The sequence below is a fragment of the Mytilus trossulus genome, chromosome 4 (assembly GCF_036588685.1).
Source record: "Mytilus trossulus isolate FHL-02 chromosome 4, PNRI_Mtr1.1.1.hap1, whole genome shotgun sequence".
Lineage (NCBI taxonomy): Eukaryota > Metazoa > Mollusca > Bivalvia > Mytilida > Mytilidae > Mytilus > Mytilus trossulus.
In genome coordinates, this window is record NC_086376.1 from 40,215,829 (window position 1) to 40,230,422 (window position 14,594).

General features: G+C 32.3%; 1 long non-coding RNA gene across 1 annotated transcript; it reads left to right on the top strand.

Annotated features, from left to right (window-relative positions):
- The first annotated feature begins 2,572 nt into the window (after positions 1-2,572).
- On the top strand, positions 2,573-11,441 carry LOC134713925 (uncharacterized). The gene is made up of 3 exons (XR_010106427.1): positions 2,573-2,698; positions 7,743-7,795; positions 11,431-11,441. It is a non-coding gene; the product is annotated as an uncharacterized LOC134713925 (long non-coding RNA).
- The last annotated feature ends 3,153 nt before the right edge of the window (positions 11,442-14,594 follow it).

A 14,594-nucleotide genomic window follows, 5' to 3' on the forward strand; every position in this document is an offset into this window, starting at 1 on the left:
TAGTAACCAAATATCTGTAGTACCTAAATTTCAAGTACAAATAAAGTACTGTAAAATACAGGTACCTAAATATAACAGTAATTTTAGAGTATCAAAATAATACTGAATATTAAAAGTAGATTTCCAGTACTACAAATTTCTAGTACAGAAATAGTACCTAGATGCAAAAGTAGCTTTGTAGGACCTCACAAAACAGGACTTTTACATACCAACTTATCTAGCAGTTAGAGGATATAGTGTAAACAGTTATCCTATTCTCACAACAGGGGTCGAGTTTAAGCTTTTTTGTGCACTGGCCAGCCGGACCAGTGTACTGAAAATCTCTTGGTCTGGCTCCAAATCTACACAACTTTCATTGGGGTATCTAATTTAAAAAATGTGTGGCGTGACCCGGCCAACCACCCAAGATGGCCGCCACAACTAAAAATAGAACATAGGGGTAAAATGCAGTTTTTGGCTTATAACTCAAAAACCAAAGCATTTAGAGCAGATCTGACGGGTAAAAAGATTTATCTGTCCTGAATTTTTCAGGTGAATCGGACAACCCGTTGTTGGGTTGCTGCCCCTGAATTGGCAATTTCAAGGAAATTTTGCTGTTTTTGGTTATTATCTTGAATATTATTATAGATAGAGATAAACTGTAAATAGCAATAATGTTCAGCAAAGTAAGATCTACATATAAGTTAACATGACCGAAATGGTCAGTTGACCCCTTTAGGAGTTATTGCTCTTTTTAGTCAATTTTTAACAATTTTTTGTAAATCTTATTTATCTTTTACAAAAATCTTCTCCTCTGATACTATGTGGCCAAATCAAACCAAACTTGGCCACAATCATCATTTGGGTATCTAGTTTTAAAAATGTGTGGCGTGACCCGGTCAACTAACCATGATGGCCGCCACGGTTAAAAATAGAACATGGGGTAAAATTCAGTTTTTGGCTTATAACTCAAAAACCAAAGCATTTAAAGCAAATCTGACATGAAGTAAAATTGTTTAAGTAAAAATATATCTGCCCTGAAATTTTCAGATGAATCAGACAACCTGTTGTTGGGTTGCTGCCCCTGAACTGGTAACTTTAAGGAAATTTTGCTGTTTTCGGTTATTATCTTGAATATTATTATAGATAGAGATAAACTTTAAAATACAATAAATGTTGGCAAAGTAAGATCTATAGATAAGTCAACATGACCCAAATTGTTAGTTTACCCCTTTAAGAGTTATTGCCCTGTATAGTCAAGTTTTAACCATTTTTTCGTAAATCTTAGTAATCTTTTACAAAAATCTTCTCTGAAACTACTGGGCCAAGTTAATTATAGATAGAAATAATTGTAAGCAGCTAGAATGTTCAGTAAAGTAAGATGAACAAACACATCACCATCACCAAAACACAATTTTGTCATGAATCCATCTACCTTCTTTGTTTAATATTCACAAAAACCAAGGTGAGCGACACAGGCTCTTTAGAGCCTCTAGTTTGGCATTCAAATTGAAATTTCTTTTTTAAATTATCGGTGACCTATATATTTTTTTGTTGTTTTCAAAAAGGCTGTTCATACCCTAAATAAGTGTAAAATTTAAGCAACTTCTGTAATTTAGTTCTTTTTTTATTTCGATATTACAGCTATTTCTCCTATTAGTTCAACAGAAAAAAAGGACATTAACGTAAATGTATGCTTCTTTCGAAGGCAGATTGTGAGTGTAAATGAACGGTGACCTAATTTTTTTATTTCATTTTTCTATTAAGTATAAGATAAAGTAAATTTATAGAAAAATATAGAGAAATCCTATATTAAATTAAAAAAAATCATTTAGACCCGTGAGCCCCCTTAACAAATGACAAATTTTCTAAGGCTTGTGTTAATGCTTAAGCAAAACCAGTAAATTGAGGTCCATGAACACATGCAAAACAAAAACTGGTGCCCACAAAAAAATAAATGAATCCACAGTAAACTAATTGCATCTACTGAAAGTGTCCAAAATTTTCATCAGATGAACTTTGTAGGCTAAAATCAGCCTTTTACTGGATCAGAACTTTTAAAGGATGAACTACAACAAAGATGATAGTTAAATGTAGTGCAACAGACAAATTGGTTCTAAATTGCGCAGCTAAATTGTTGTCATAGAAACTGAAGATGTCTTATTAAAATTTGCATTACTACTGTGACACTTAAAGTAGTAAAAATATTTGTCTGATTTTCAAATAATATAAGTTGACTGAAAATAACAGTGTAACTTCATTTATAAAAAAGTGATTACTAAAAACTCAAAATTCTAATGTCAATACTATGACGGGGAAAATCCTTTAAAATATGCCAAATTAAATGTTACACCATAGATACAAACAATATATCATATTTCTTACTTAGTAAATGGTTTTATGCTAACTCAACCTCCCCCTTATATGATAGTTATTTATAGTAAAAACTGTGGTAACCTACATCCAAAATATACAACACAATTGATTGAATTTTATTTTCAAGCTGCATTTTAAGTTTTCTTTATATATCATTGTAAAATGAATAATAGCATTGAAAGAATAGTATTTATATTCCTTTGTTTTTCAGGAAAATCTACCCTTTGATGGTAAAGAAATTTATACCAGTCTGTTAAAGTCAATGCATGCTATTGTTCCTGTTGACAACCAGTATAAAGCATTTTTAATTCAAGACTACAACATGTGTAAGAAGATGTTAAAGGTAAAGAAAATTGTAGCTTATCATTAAATATTACTAACATTACTGGTTTAGTTTTCAGTTTTAGAATTAAAGTAGAGACAACTCTTCAACTACTTTCTTTGTTAACATTTACCTGCTGTTAATAAATCCTCTGGTGATGGAAATATAACTTTTAACTAACCACTAACATAACACAGGTACATAAAAAGTCTTCATCTGAAGGAGAATACATTTATTGTAGGTGGGATTTATCATTCTCGCAGTAAAGTAGTGTACTATTTTCCTACATTGAAATAAAATATTGTTTTGATTGAAATTTTATGTTGAGTTAAAGGACAAAACATGAAGTATACTTTGCCTTCAGCGGGAGTCCATTTTTTTTTAAGGGTTTCCGGAAAACTTGCCTCTTTGTTGACAATTTAGATTTATGGTATTGACTAAGTCTGCATACAACCTGGTAGGAAATTGCTATTTCCTTGAATATTTAAATTCTTGGTTCACCTGTTCACGTGAAAAAAACGAAAATTGGAATCCTATGAATAGTATTACCTTTAAGTACAATTGTCATGATTGTATACAAATTCTGTTGGTTTTGGTCTATTTTCCGGAAAATTTTCAAGATTAATTGCAATTCAAAAAGCAACATTTATCAGCAAGACAATATATAAAAAAAACAATTGAAATGGAAATTTGTTTTTGACTTGGTTTTTTTTGTAACCTTCTGTATAATGATGATATCTCCCCCCCTCAAAAAAAAACCACATTTGCTATTAAATTTTTATCTTCTATATTTCAGGATCAGTATGTTGTTATAAAGAGGAGAGTTCTTATTATTGAAGGAATACACAGATGGATGTACTGTTGTTCCTGTAATGTTGCCCAAGAAAGACTCCTGCAGAGCATACCTGACAATCTTACAGGAAACACTGAAAAGGGTACAATTATGGAATTGAAAAAAATATACATTAAATGTTTCACATAAATTCTACACGAACCTCTCATTTCTTCGGTTTATTCAACATTATGCAGTGCACAGACAATTAAGAATATAGTATGAAAGTCAAACTGACATGTATTTTTGGGGATAAGTCTATCGTCCAATTCTTGGTTGACAATAAGTTGAATGGCATTCCCTGCTTCCAAATAATCAAAGTATATCATTTTTCAGATTTTACTATTGTGATAATTTTTTGTCCCCTTTTTCACAGAAAGTGAAACATAGTTATTGCTTTTTGACGGTAGTGTCTTTGCAATTGTTAACTTTTCCGCATTACGTAAGTTTGATAAAAACTGCTTGTGATACCTCAAATATATTTTGTATGATGATGTATTACTATCAGTACATATTATTTTGACAAGTATTTTAAGGTTTTGTCCAATGCCTTTCAATTTGTTAACAATTTAGAAGGCTAAGTTTGTCTTAAACTTTTTTTTGTATGAAGTACTTGTGATATATACTTTAAAGTTGTATTACTATCAGTATTTATCAGTTCATGGTCTGGCAATGTTGAACAGTCTAAATATTATGCCTACAGGTGAGACATATATGTGTATAGTTTGCAGATATTACCAAAAATGAGGAATTTTATGATTTCTCTAATAAATAAACATGAATATAAGGTAATGTAAACACATATCAAAACAAAATACTGTGTTAAAAAGATCATGCAGTCTCTGCCATATGATTTTGCATTCTGTATCAAAGTTATGTCAGCTTAATTTCTGCTGCAAAATAAAATTGATACAAAAAAAAAAAATACAATTTTTTTTCATTGGAAGGGATTTTCAAAATGGTGTTTTAAAAGTTTGATGTAAATATAGCAAAATAGCAACTAATAACAATTAAGGTAATTGTAAGGTCAGTTTCTTATAACCTCAAAACAATGAAAATTTCAAAAGTGTGTGATAAATCACATAAGACAAGGCCTACTCAGTTGTTGATACTCTCTGTGGCTAACTTTTTACTAACATTGGCAGGTGATTGCTGTTTTCTTTTTGGCATACTTGGTATCCTAATCCGTATTAAAATTTCATGTGATGTTCTTGTTCTGAATATTTTCAAGGTTAATTTCAATTTTGAAACCATTTATAACTGTCAATGTGAAATATCAAATAATATTTTTATTTTAGATTTGGAAGAAAAGTGCATACATGTTGCACCTGCAAAAAGAATAATAGAGGGTTTTCAAATGGAAATTTCTCCAGAGGCAGCCTATGTTAAAGGTTAAACTAAAATATAGAAAAAATATGAATTTGATACTGATGTGATAGTTGATACAAAGCATGGTATTTCATCATAAGGACTTTTTTAAATAAATTCTTTCTCTAATAATACTTTTACTTTAAGAAAAAGTGTCATGCACAGCAATGAAGGGAGATAACTCAGAATTTAAAGATATCAAGTATACATTTTTCCTTTCAGTTATAGTAAATAGTTCTTATTTTCTTGAGATTGAGTTATTTCCAACAGTGTATGATTTCAAAAGTTAAAGATGACACAAAAGGTGTGAAAGTAGTTCAATTTACTGACACTATAGAAATATTATTAATTAATCAATAAGCACTAATTGCCAAATCAAACATACTAGGTATAGTACTTGAAATAATATATATGTTCCGGACCATATGAGTATTTGGACCATACGCGTATGGTCATGACCATATGGGTATATACTCATATGGTCCGACCATACGCGTATGGTCGGGGTAATAAACACTCTGTTACAGTTTACTTTTAATACTTCTAAACTCTTCATATGGTATGACCGTTCATTCAAAAGACGCTTTCATATAGGTAATTTTATCATTATATTATAATAAAAAGATAAGGTAAATAAAAATAAGAATTGCCAAAGACCTCGGTATCACTGTACGCAGCTGCAAAAAAGGCTTGTTTTTCACTCGCCAAAAAAATGTGTAAATGAAAAAGATCGTGCACAAATTTCTTGCAAATTCAAAAAAGCTATGATACTGTGTGGAAGTGAATGTCATCCAAGCCTACATGCCTGAATGTAACTAGCGATGAAAACTAACTATGGCATCAATATTAAATTTTTACTTAGTTTTTGGATTATAAAATTAAAAAATTGTCATGTTTTAAACCATCACTGTTTTTTTAGATAAAGTTCTTGTATTATTGAAACGTTTATAATGTAATTTGGAAAAATAAATATACCTATATGGTCCAAATACTCATATGGTCCGGCCCGTTAATAACCAAACGAGTATTATACTCATATGGTCGGACCATATGAGTATACGCATATGGTCATGACCATACGCGTATGGTCCAAATACTCATATGGTCCGGAACATATACAAATCCTCCCTAAACTCTACTACAGATGAATATACTATAGAATTATATTTAAAAAAACAACAATTTTGTGTAGTTGCATTTAATCCTTGAAGGGAGGTTATTCATATTATAACAAAAAGATTAACTTAAATAATTATGTTATGATCTGTCCCATGAAATTTCTGAAATGATACAAAATGTATGTGAAAATTCTATTGAATTTGTATTATATGGTACAAAAATAAAACTCAACCATAAGAAATTCATCTTGAATTTTTCACTTGGTTTAAGGTGAAAATTTGTATGTTAATTTCATGTGAAAATCAATAAATTTCAAGTCAGTTTAAAATTTTCAAATAAAAATATAAAACAAAATATAACAGGTTTTAGTTTTAAACCTAAGTTTAAGTATTGGATTTTTTTATTTTTTTTAACTTGACACCATTAATAATTGTGTATGCCCCTTCTGTAGCGAAGGGTGCATTAAGTTTTACCCTTGCCGTTAGTATATCTGTACTTTCTTTCCCAATTTGGTTTTGTGTTCTGTAACTTGAGTTTGCATCAACCAAAAGTTATTAAACTTATTTCATGTGGATTTATTCACATGAAAAATTTCGGTTGAACAGAAGTTCAGGTCAGATGCACATGAAATTGATGGGAGCAAAATTTGGCTGATTTAAACAAACAAGAAACACCAAAGAATTAATGATATTTGATGTTGATAAGATTTTGTGATTGCTTAACTTTCATTTTACCAACTTACATTATAAGTTTTACATTTTAAGAATTGATCATTTTTCCAACAATTTGCATATTTATACTGGAAAATTACCATATGTGCAGTTAAAAACATTAAATAACTTATATAAAATTGAGAATGGAAATGGGGAATGTGTCAAAGAGACAACAACCCGACCAAATAAGAAAACAACAGCAGAAGGTCACAGGTCTTCAATGTAGCGAGATATTCCCACACCTGGAGGCGTCCTTCAGCTGACCCCTAAACAAATATATACTAGTCTAGTGATAATGAATGCCATACTAATTTCCAAATTGTACACAAGAAAGTAAAATTAAAATAATACAAGACTAACAAAGGCCAGAAGCTCCTGACTTGGGACAGGCGCAAAAATGTGGCGGGGTTAAACATGTTTGTGAGATCTCAACCCTCCCCCTATACCTGTAACCAATGTAGAAAAGTAAACGCATAATATTACGCACATTAAATTCAGTTCAAGATAAGTCTGAGTCTGATGTCAGAAGATGTAACCAAAGAAAATAATCAAAATGACAATAATACATAAATAACAACAGACAACTAGCAGTTAACTGACATGCCAGCTACAGACTTCAATTAAACTGAATGATTGGATTAATGATGTAATATACTACCTTTTATATCAATTCTTTTATATGTTTCCATTTCTGAATAAATTTGTATGCACTGCAAGAATATTATTTCTATTAAAAGTTTGAACTCCACATATATTAAATTATGAGTTAAAAATTATGCACTTTTGCTTTCAATCTCAAAAACTTTATATTTATGTGACTGATCAAAATTTATTAATCATACATGTTTAACTATTATTTATTAAAAAGAATTAGTGTGTGTAACAGGCTTTAAAGAACTAAACTATGTAGACATTTTTAAAATCAATTAGTGTAAAAACTATTGGTTATCAGAATTATTAACGCTGATGTCCTCCATTTGGTAAGACACGTTGAGTAAGTACATAGTAAGTAACCTGATATTTGTTTTTTTAGGCAAGCAAATTGAAAATGAAACAGATCACACATATGACAAGCAAAGGGCAAATGTAAGTATTTTTTTGTTGACAATAAGTGTTTTGAAGATTCAGTTCATGAGAAATTGTGTCATTTAAGAAAAAATATCATTATGAAATTCTGTCTTTATTACAGTACAGTTAGTTGTTGATAAAGATAGAAAGGAGAACTTAGTTATGACTGATTTCAAGAACATATGATGTCTATGTCATTTCAGTAAATGTGAACCAGATTAATAAGTATATATGTGTAACAAAATGCTCCGTCTGTTCTCATCTGAATGGTTTTTTTTTAACTGATTTTGAAATTGATGGAAAAAGATATATCAACAGTAGACAGAGGAATCAGGGATAATTATTTTAACTAGAACACGCCCGCGAAATCGCGGGCATTCAGAGCGTATTTGAAAGGATGTAAAGTGTTGTAGGAAGAATTTTGTAAAAGATTTAATGACTTGAGAATTTCAGGAAAAGTGTCAAAAGTCATAGGTACTTGGGGACAGAGAAATGTTTTTTTAACCCTCCTCCTTTATTTCCAAAATTCCCATTTTTTTGTTTTCTATTAATTTCATTATGAACATACATTTAGTGTAAATGTATTATGAAGATTCCAGTCAGGAGCCTGTAATTCAGTGGTTCAGTGATATTTGTTTTTCGTTCATTTTGTACATAAATAAGGCTGTTAGTTTTCTCATTTGAATTGTTTTACATTGTCATTTCGGGGCCTTTTATATCAGACTATGCAGTATCAGCTTTTGCCTATTGTTGAAGACTGTGAGGTGACTTTTAAATGTTAATTTTGGTGTCATTCTGGTCTCTTGTGGAGAGCTGTCTCATTGGCATTCATACCACATCTTCTTTTTTTTGTAAAACATTTAGTGACTTGAGAATTTCAGAAAAGATATCAAAAGTCATAGGTAATTTGGGACAGGATAATTGTTTTTCTAGCCCGGCTCCTCCTTTTTCCACCAAAAAAATCCTTTTTTGTTTTGTTTGTTCTCTATTAATTTTAATGACACATGAATAATTTTAGCGCTTATCTGTATATTATGAACATTCATTAAAGGGGGTCGGGGCAGAGGCGGATTTAGGGCCCCCCTTTTTCTGGAAAATAATGGGTTGCTTATATAGGGAATCACTGAAGCATGACCAGAGCAGGCCCCTCTTAGGCAGTCAACGGGCCCCTGTGAAAATTTCTGGATCTGCCACTGCGGAGGGGCCCTGATCCCAATATCCCGGGCTTAAAAACATGAGGTTCTAAATTTATTATACAAATTAAATATCTTGACATCCCAAAAATTTGAAAAAAGAAATCCTGAATCCCGAAATGGTCAATCCTGAAAGGAGTAGGTAAGGACCAATTTTGGCCTCAAATTTCATGTTCATCTGGTGAAAGATTTTGACCACTTTTTAAACACTTAAGTGTCTATTTAATTAGAATCAATTAGTTTGTGTGAAAGATTTTAACTGATTTAGTCATAAAAAACGAACTGATTCAAGCTGAAATGTGAAAAATCTACCAAATATGCCGAAAAATGTCATTTTTCAGATGGTTTTTGTCAAAAATGAAAGTGGCCGCATCTGTGTTCATGCTCGACCTTTATATATGTTGTGTATTATAATAAAATACAACTTACATTTCAATATTAAGGATGAACAGGATTGCCGCCACTTTCGTTTTACACGGAAACTGTCTAAAATTTAACTAAAATGCTAGATTTGTGAAAATTTCAGTAATTTAGCATGACTTCACGGTGCTAGCACATGATATATGTGCATTGTATTGTCAAAATCAGCCCAGATTTATTTAGCAGAAGCATTCTACTGTCCAATGAATAACTAAAAGTTAACATTTTAACAATTTTGTAAAACTACTATATTTTGGGGCCTAAAAGGGGTCTTACTGGACCTACTCCTTTCGATCATAAAAACGCCCGTTCCAGACGTCCTGAAAGTGTATGTTCTTTTTACAGTCAATTCTCAGTTTAATAATTGATCCACAGCGGTCATTGTTATATTATTCAGACCCTCTCTATTAAATAAACCCTGTGACTGCCGTGAATACTAAACTTTCCAGACCCTGAAATGGTCAATCCTAAAATTTCGATCTTAAAAACACCCGTTCCAGACGTCCCGAAAGTGTATTTTCTTTTTACAGTCAATTCTCAGTTTAATAATTGATCCACAGCGGTCATTTATATATTATTCAGACCCTCTCTATTAAATAAACCCTGTGACTGCCGTGGATAGTAAACATGAAAATGCTATCAGACAGAAAATACACTTTATTCGTAGTATATATATTTGTTTCAAAGTAAAAAGAAAAACGCAAACCGGAGGTCTAATCTGACTTAAATTTCGTCCAATGACAGATATAAGACAGAAAATACACTGTATTCGTAGTATTATTATGTATGTTCAAAGTATACAGAAAAACGCAAATCTGAAGTCTAATCTGACTTAAAATTTTGCCCAATGACGGAAACATATTCAGACATCTTTTTTCTCATTTTTCACCTAAAATATCTCAATCTGAATAATATTATGAATGGATGACAAATGCGATTATGCACTGTACCCATAAGACACAGAGGCATGATGATTATTTTTTTGTGGAAAGAAGAGAAGTGACACCCAAAATGAGGTCTTCTCGTTAAATAGTATAGAAACTTAGCTTTTACTTAGAAAAATAAGGTTGGTTATAATAACTTAAAAACGAAAAAAAAACAATTTACTTTAAAAAGAGGAGTGTTCACAATTTAAAATTCAGGTAAGTGTAGGCATATAATGATCAGCAAATAGAGGGTAACTAGATTTTAATTCTGAATCACAATCACTAGTTTTTTGTTGAAATCATTTTTGGTTTCAGATGGAACTATTATTTTTTAATAACAAGTACATGGGAGACAATTCTTGTACTATTTTTTGTTAAAAATTTTCTTATCTTATTTAATCCTTTGGTGATGGAAATATGACTTTTAACTAACCACTAACAGGTACATAAAAAGTCTTTATCTGAAGGAGAATACATTTATTGTAGGTTGGTTCAATTCCAATGGGAGACAACTCTTGTACTATTTTACTTATTAACATTTTCCTTTATCTTTTTTAATCCTTTGGTGATAAAAATATGACTTTTAACTAACCACTTACAGGTACATAAAAAGTCTTCATCTGAAGGAGAATACATTTATTGTAGGTTGGTTTAATTCCAATGGGAGACAACTCTTGTACTATTTTACTTATTAACATTTTCCTTTATCTTATTTAATCCTTTGGTGACGGAAATATGACTTTTAACTAACCACTAACAGGTACATAAAAAGTCTTCATCTGAAGGAGAATACATTTATTGTAGGTTGGTTCAATAAACGTTTTTACACTTTTGGTATTTGGCTGGATTTTGTCTCCAAATGAACTTAGATCGCCTCCGAATAACCTTTTGACGTCAAGCAATAATCACTTTTTTATTGTGACATCAAATTTTTTTAATTGTTATGTCAAAGTTTACGGGAACCTGTGTGATTCTACGTAATAGCGGACAAATTTGCATACAAGTGTAAATACGTCTATTCCAATGGGAGACAACTCTTGTACTATTTACTTATTAACATTTTCCTTTATCTTATTTAATGCTATGGTGATGGAATTATTGTTTTTACTAACAGGTTCATGGGAGACAACTCATTAACCTTAACTTGCTGATATTTAATCACATGGTAATTTTTATACTTTTATTGCATTATCATATACCAGTTTTACACATTTTCATTATATAGGCATTTGCTATGGCTAAATCCATTTTATACAAGATCACCCTTCATAACCACCATGTATAAGCACAGGCTGATAAATCCTGTTTTATACAAGATCAGCCTTCATAACCACCATGTATAAGCACAGGCTGATAAATCCAATTTTATACAAGATCAGCCTTCATAACCACCATGTATAAGCACAGGCTGATAAATTCAGTTTTATACAAGATCAGCCTCCATAACCACCATGTATAAGCACAGGCTGATAAATCCAATTTTATACAAGATCAGCCTTCATAACCACCATGTATAAGCACAGGCTGATAAATCCTGTTTTATACAAGATCAGCCTTCATAACCACCATGTATAATCACAGGCTGATAAATCCAATTTTATACAAGATCAGCCTTCATAACCACCATGTATAAGCACAGGCTGATAAATCCAATTTTATACAAGATCAGCCTTCATAACCACCATGTATAAGCACAGGCTGATAAATCCTGTTTTATACAAGATCAGCCTTCATAACCACCATGTATAAGCACAGGCTGATAAATCCAATTTTATACAAGATCACCCTTCATAACCACCATGTATAAGCACAGGCTGATAAATCCTGTTTTATACAAGATCAGCCTTCATAACCACCATGTATAAGCACAGGCTGATAAATCCTGTTTTATACAAGATCAGCCTTCATAACCACCATGTATAAGCACAGGCTGATAAATCCAATTTTATACAAGATCACCCTTCATAACCACCATGTATAAGCACAGGCTGATAAATCCTGTTTTATACAAGATCAGCCTTCATAACCACCATGTATAAGCACAGGCTGATAAATCCAATTTTATACAAGATCACCCTTCATAACCACCATGTATAAGCACAGGCTGATAAATCCAGTTTTATACAAGATCAGCCTTCATAACCACCATGTATAAGCACAGGCTGATAAATCCAATTTTATACAAGATCACCCTTCATAACCACCATGTATAAGCACAGGCTGATAAATCCAATTTTATACAAGATCACCCTTCATAACCACCATGTATAGGCACAGGCTGATAAATCCAGTTTTATACAAGATCAGCCTTCATAACCACCATGTATAAGCACAGGCTGATAAATCCAATTTTATACAAGATCAGCCTTCATAACCACCATGTATAAGCACAGGCTGATAAATCCTGTTTTATACAAGATCAGCCTTCATAACCACCATGTATAAGCACAGGCTGATAAATCCAGTTTTATACAAGATCAGCCTTCATAACCACCATGTATAGGCACAGGCTGATAAATCCAGTTTTATACAAGATCACCCTTCATAACCACCATGTATAGGCACAGGCTGATAAATCCAATTTTATACAAGATCAGCCTTCATAACCACCATGTATAGGCACAGGCTGATAAATCCAGTTTTATACAAGATCACCCTTCATAACCACCATGTATAGGCACAGGCTGATAAATCCAATTTTATACAAGATCAGCCTTCATAACCACCATGTATAAGCACAGGCTGATTAATCCTGTTTTATACAAGATCAGCCTTCATAACCACCATGTATAAGCACAGGCTGATAAATCCAATTTTATACAAGATCAGCCTTCATAACCACCATGTATAAGCACAGGCTGATAAATCCTGTTTTATACAAGATCAGCCTCCATTACAACCATGTATAAGCACAGGCTGATAAATCCAATTTTATACATGATCAGCCTTCATAACCACCATGTATAAGCACAGGCTGATAAATCCTGTTTTATACAAGATCAGCCTTCATAACCACCATGTATAAGCACAGGCTGATAAATCCAATTTTATACAAGATCAGCCTTCATAACCACCATGTATAAGCACAGGCTGATAAATCCTGTTTTATACAAGATCAGCCTTCATAACCACCATGTATAAGCACAGGCTGATAAATCCTGTTTTATACAAGATCAGCCGTCATAACCACCATGTATAAGCACAGGCTGATAAATCCAATTTTATACAAGATCAGCCTTCATAACCACCATGTATAATCACAGGCTGATAAATCCTGTTTTATACAAGATCAGCCTTCATAACCACCATGTATAAGCACAGGCTGATAAATCCAATTTTATACAAGATCAGCCTTCATAACCACCATGTATAAGCACAGGCTGATAAATCCTGTTTTATACAAGATCAGCCTTCATAACCACCATGTATAAGCACAGGCTGATAAATCCAATTTTATACAAGATCACCCTTCATAACCACCATGTATAAGCACAGGCTGATAAATCCAGTTTTATACAAGATCAGCCTTCATAACCACCATGTATAAGCACAGGCTGATAAATCCAATTTTATACAAGATCACCCTTCATAACCACCATGTATAAGCACAGGCTGATAAATCCAATTTTATACAAGATCACCCTTCATAACCACCATGTATAAGCACAGGCTGATAAATCCAGTTTTATACAAGATCAGCCTTCATAACCACCATGTATAAGCACAGGCTGATAAATCCAATTTTATACAAGATCAGCCTTCATAACCACCATGTATAAGCACAGGCTGATAAATCCTGTTTTATACAAGATCAGCCTTCATAACCACCATGTATAAGCACAGGCTGATAAATCCAGTTTTATACAAGATCAGCCTTCATAACCACCATGTATAGGCACAGGCTGATAAATCCAGTTTTATACAAGATCAGCCTTCATAACCACCATGTATAGGCACAGGCTGATAAATCCAATTTTATACAAGATCAGCCTTCATAACCACCATGTATAGGCACAGGCTGATAAATCCAGTTTTATACAAGATCACCCTTCATAACCACCATGTATAGGCACAGGCTGATAAATCCAATTTTATACAAGATCAGCCTTCATAACCACCATGTATAAGCACAGGCTGATTAATCCTGTTTTATACAAGATCAGCCTTCATAACCACCATGTATAAGCACAGGCTGATAAATCCTGTTTTATACAAGATCACCCTTCATAACCACCATGTATAGGCACAGGCTGATAAATCCAGTTTTATACAAGATCA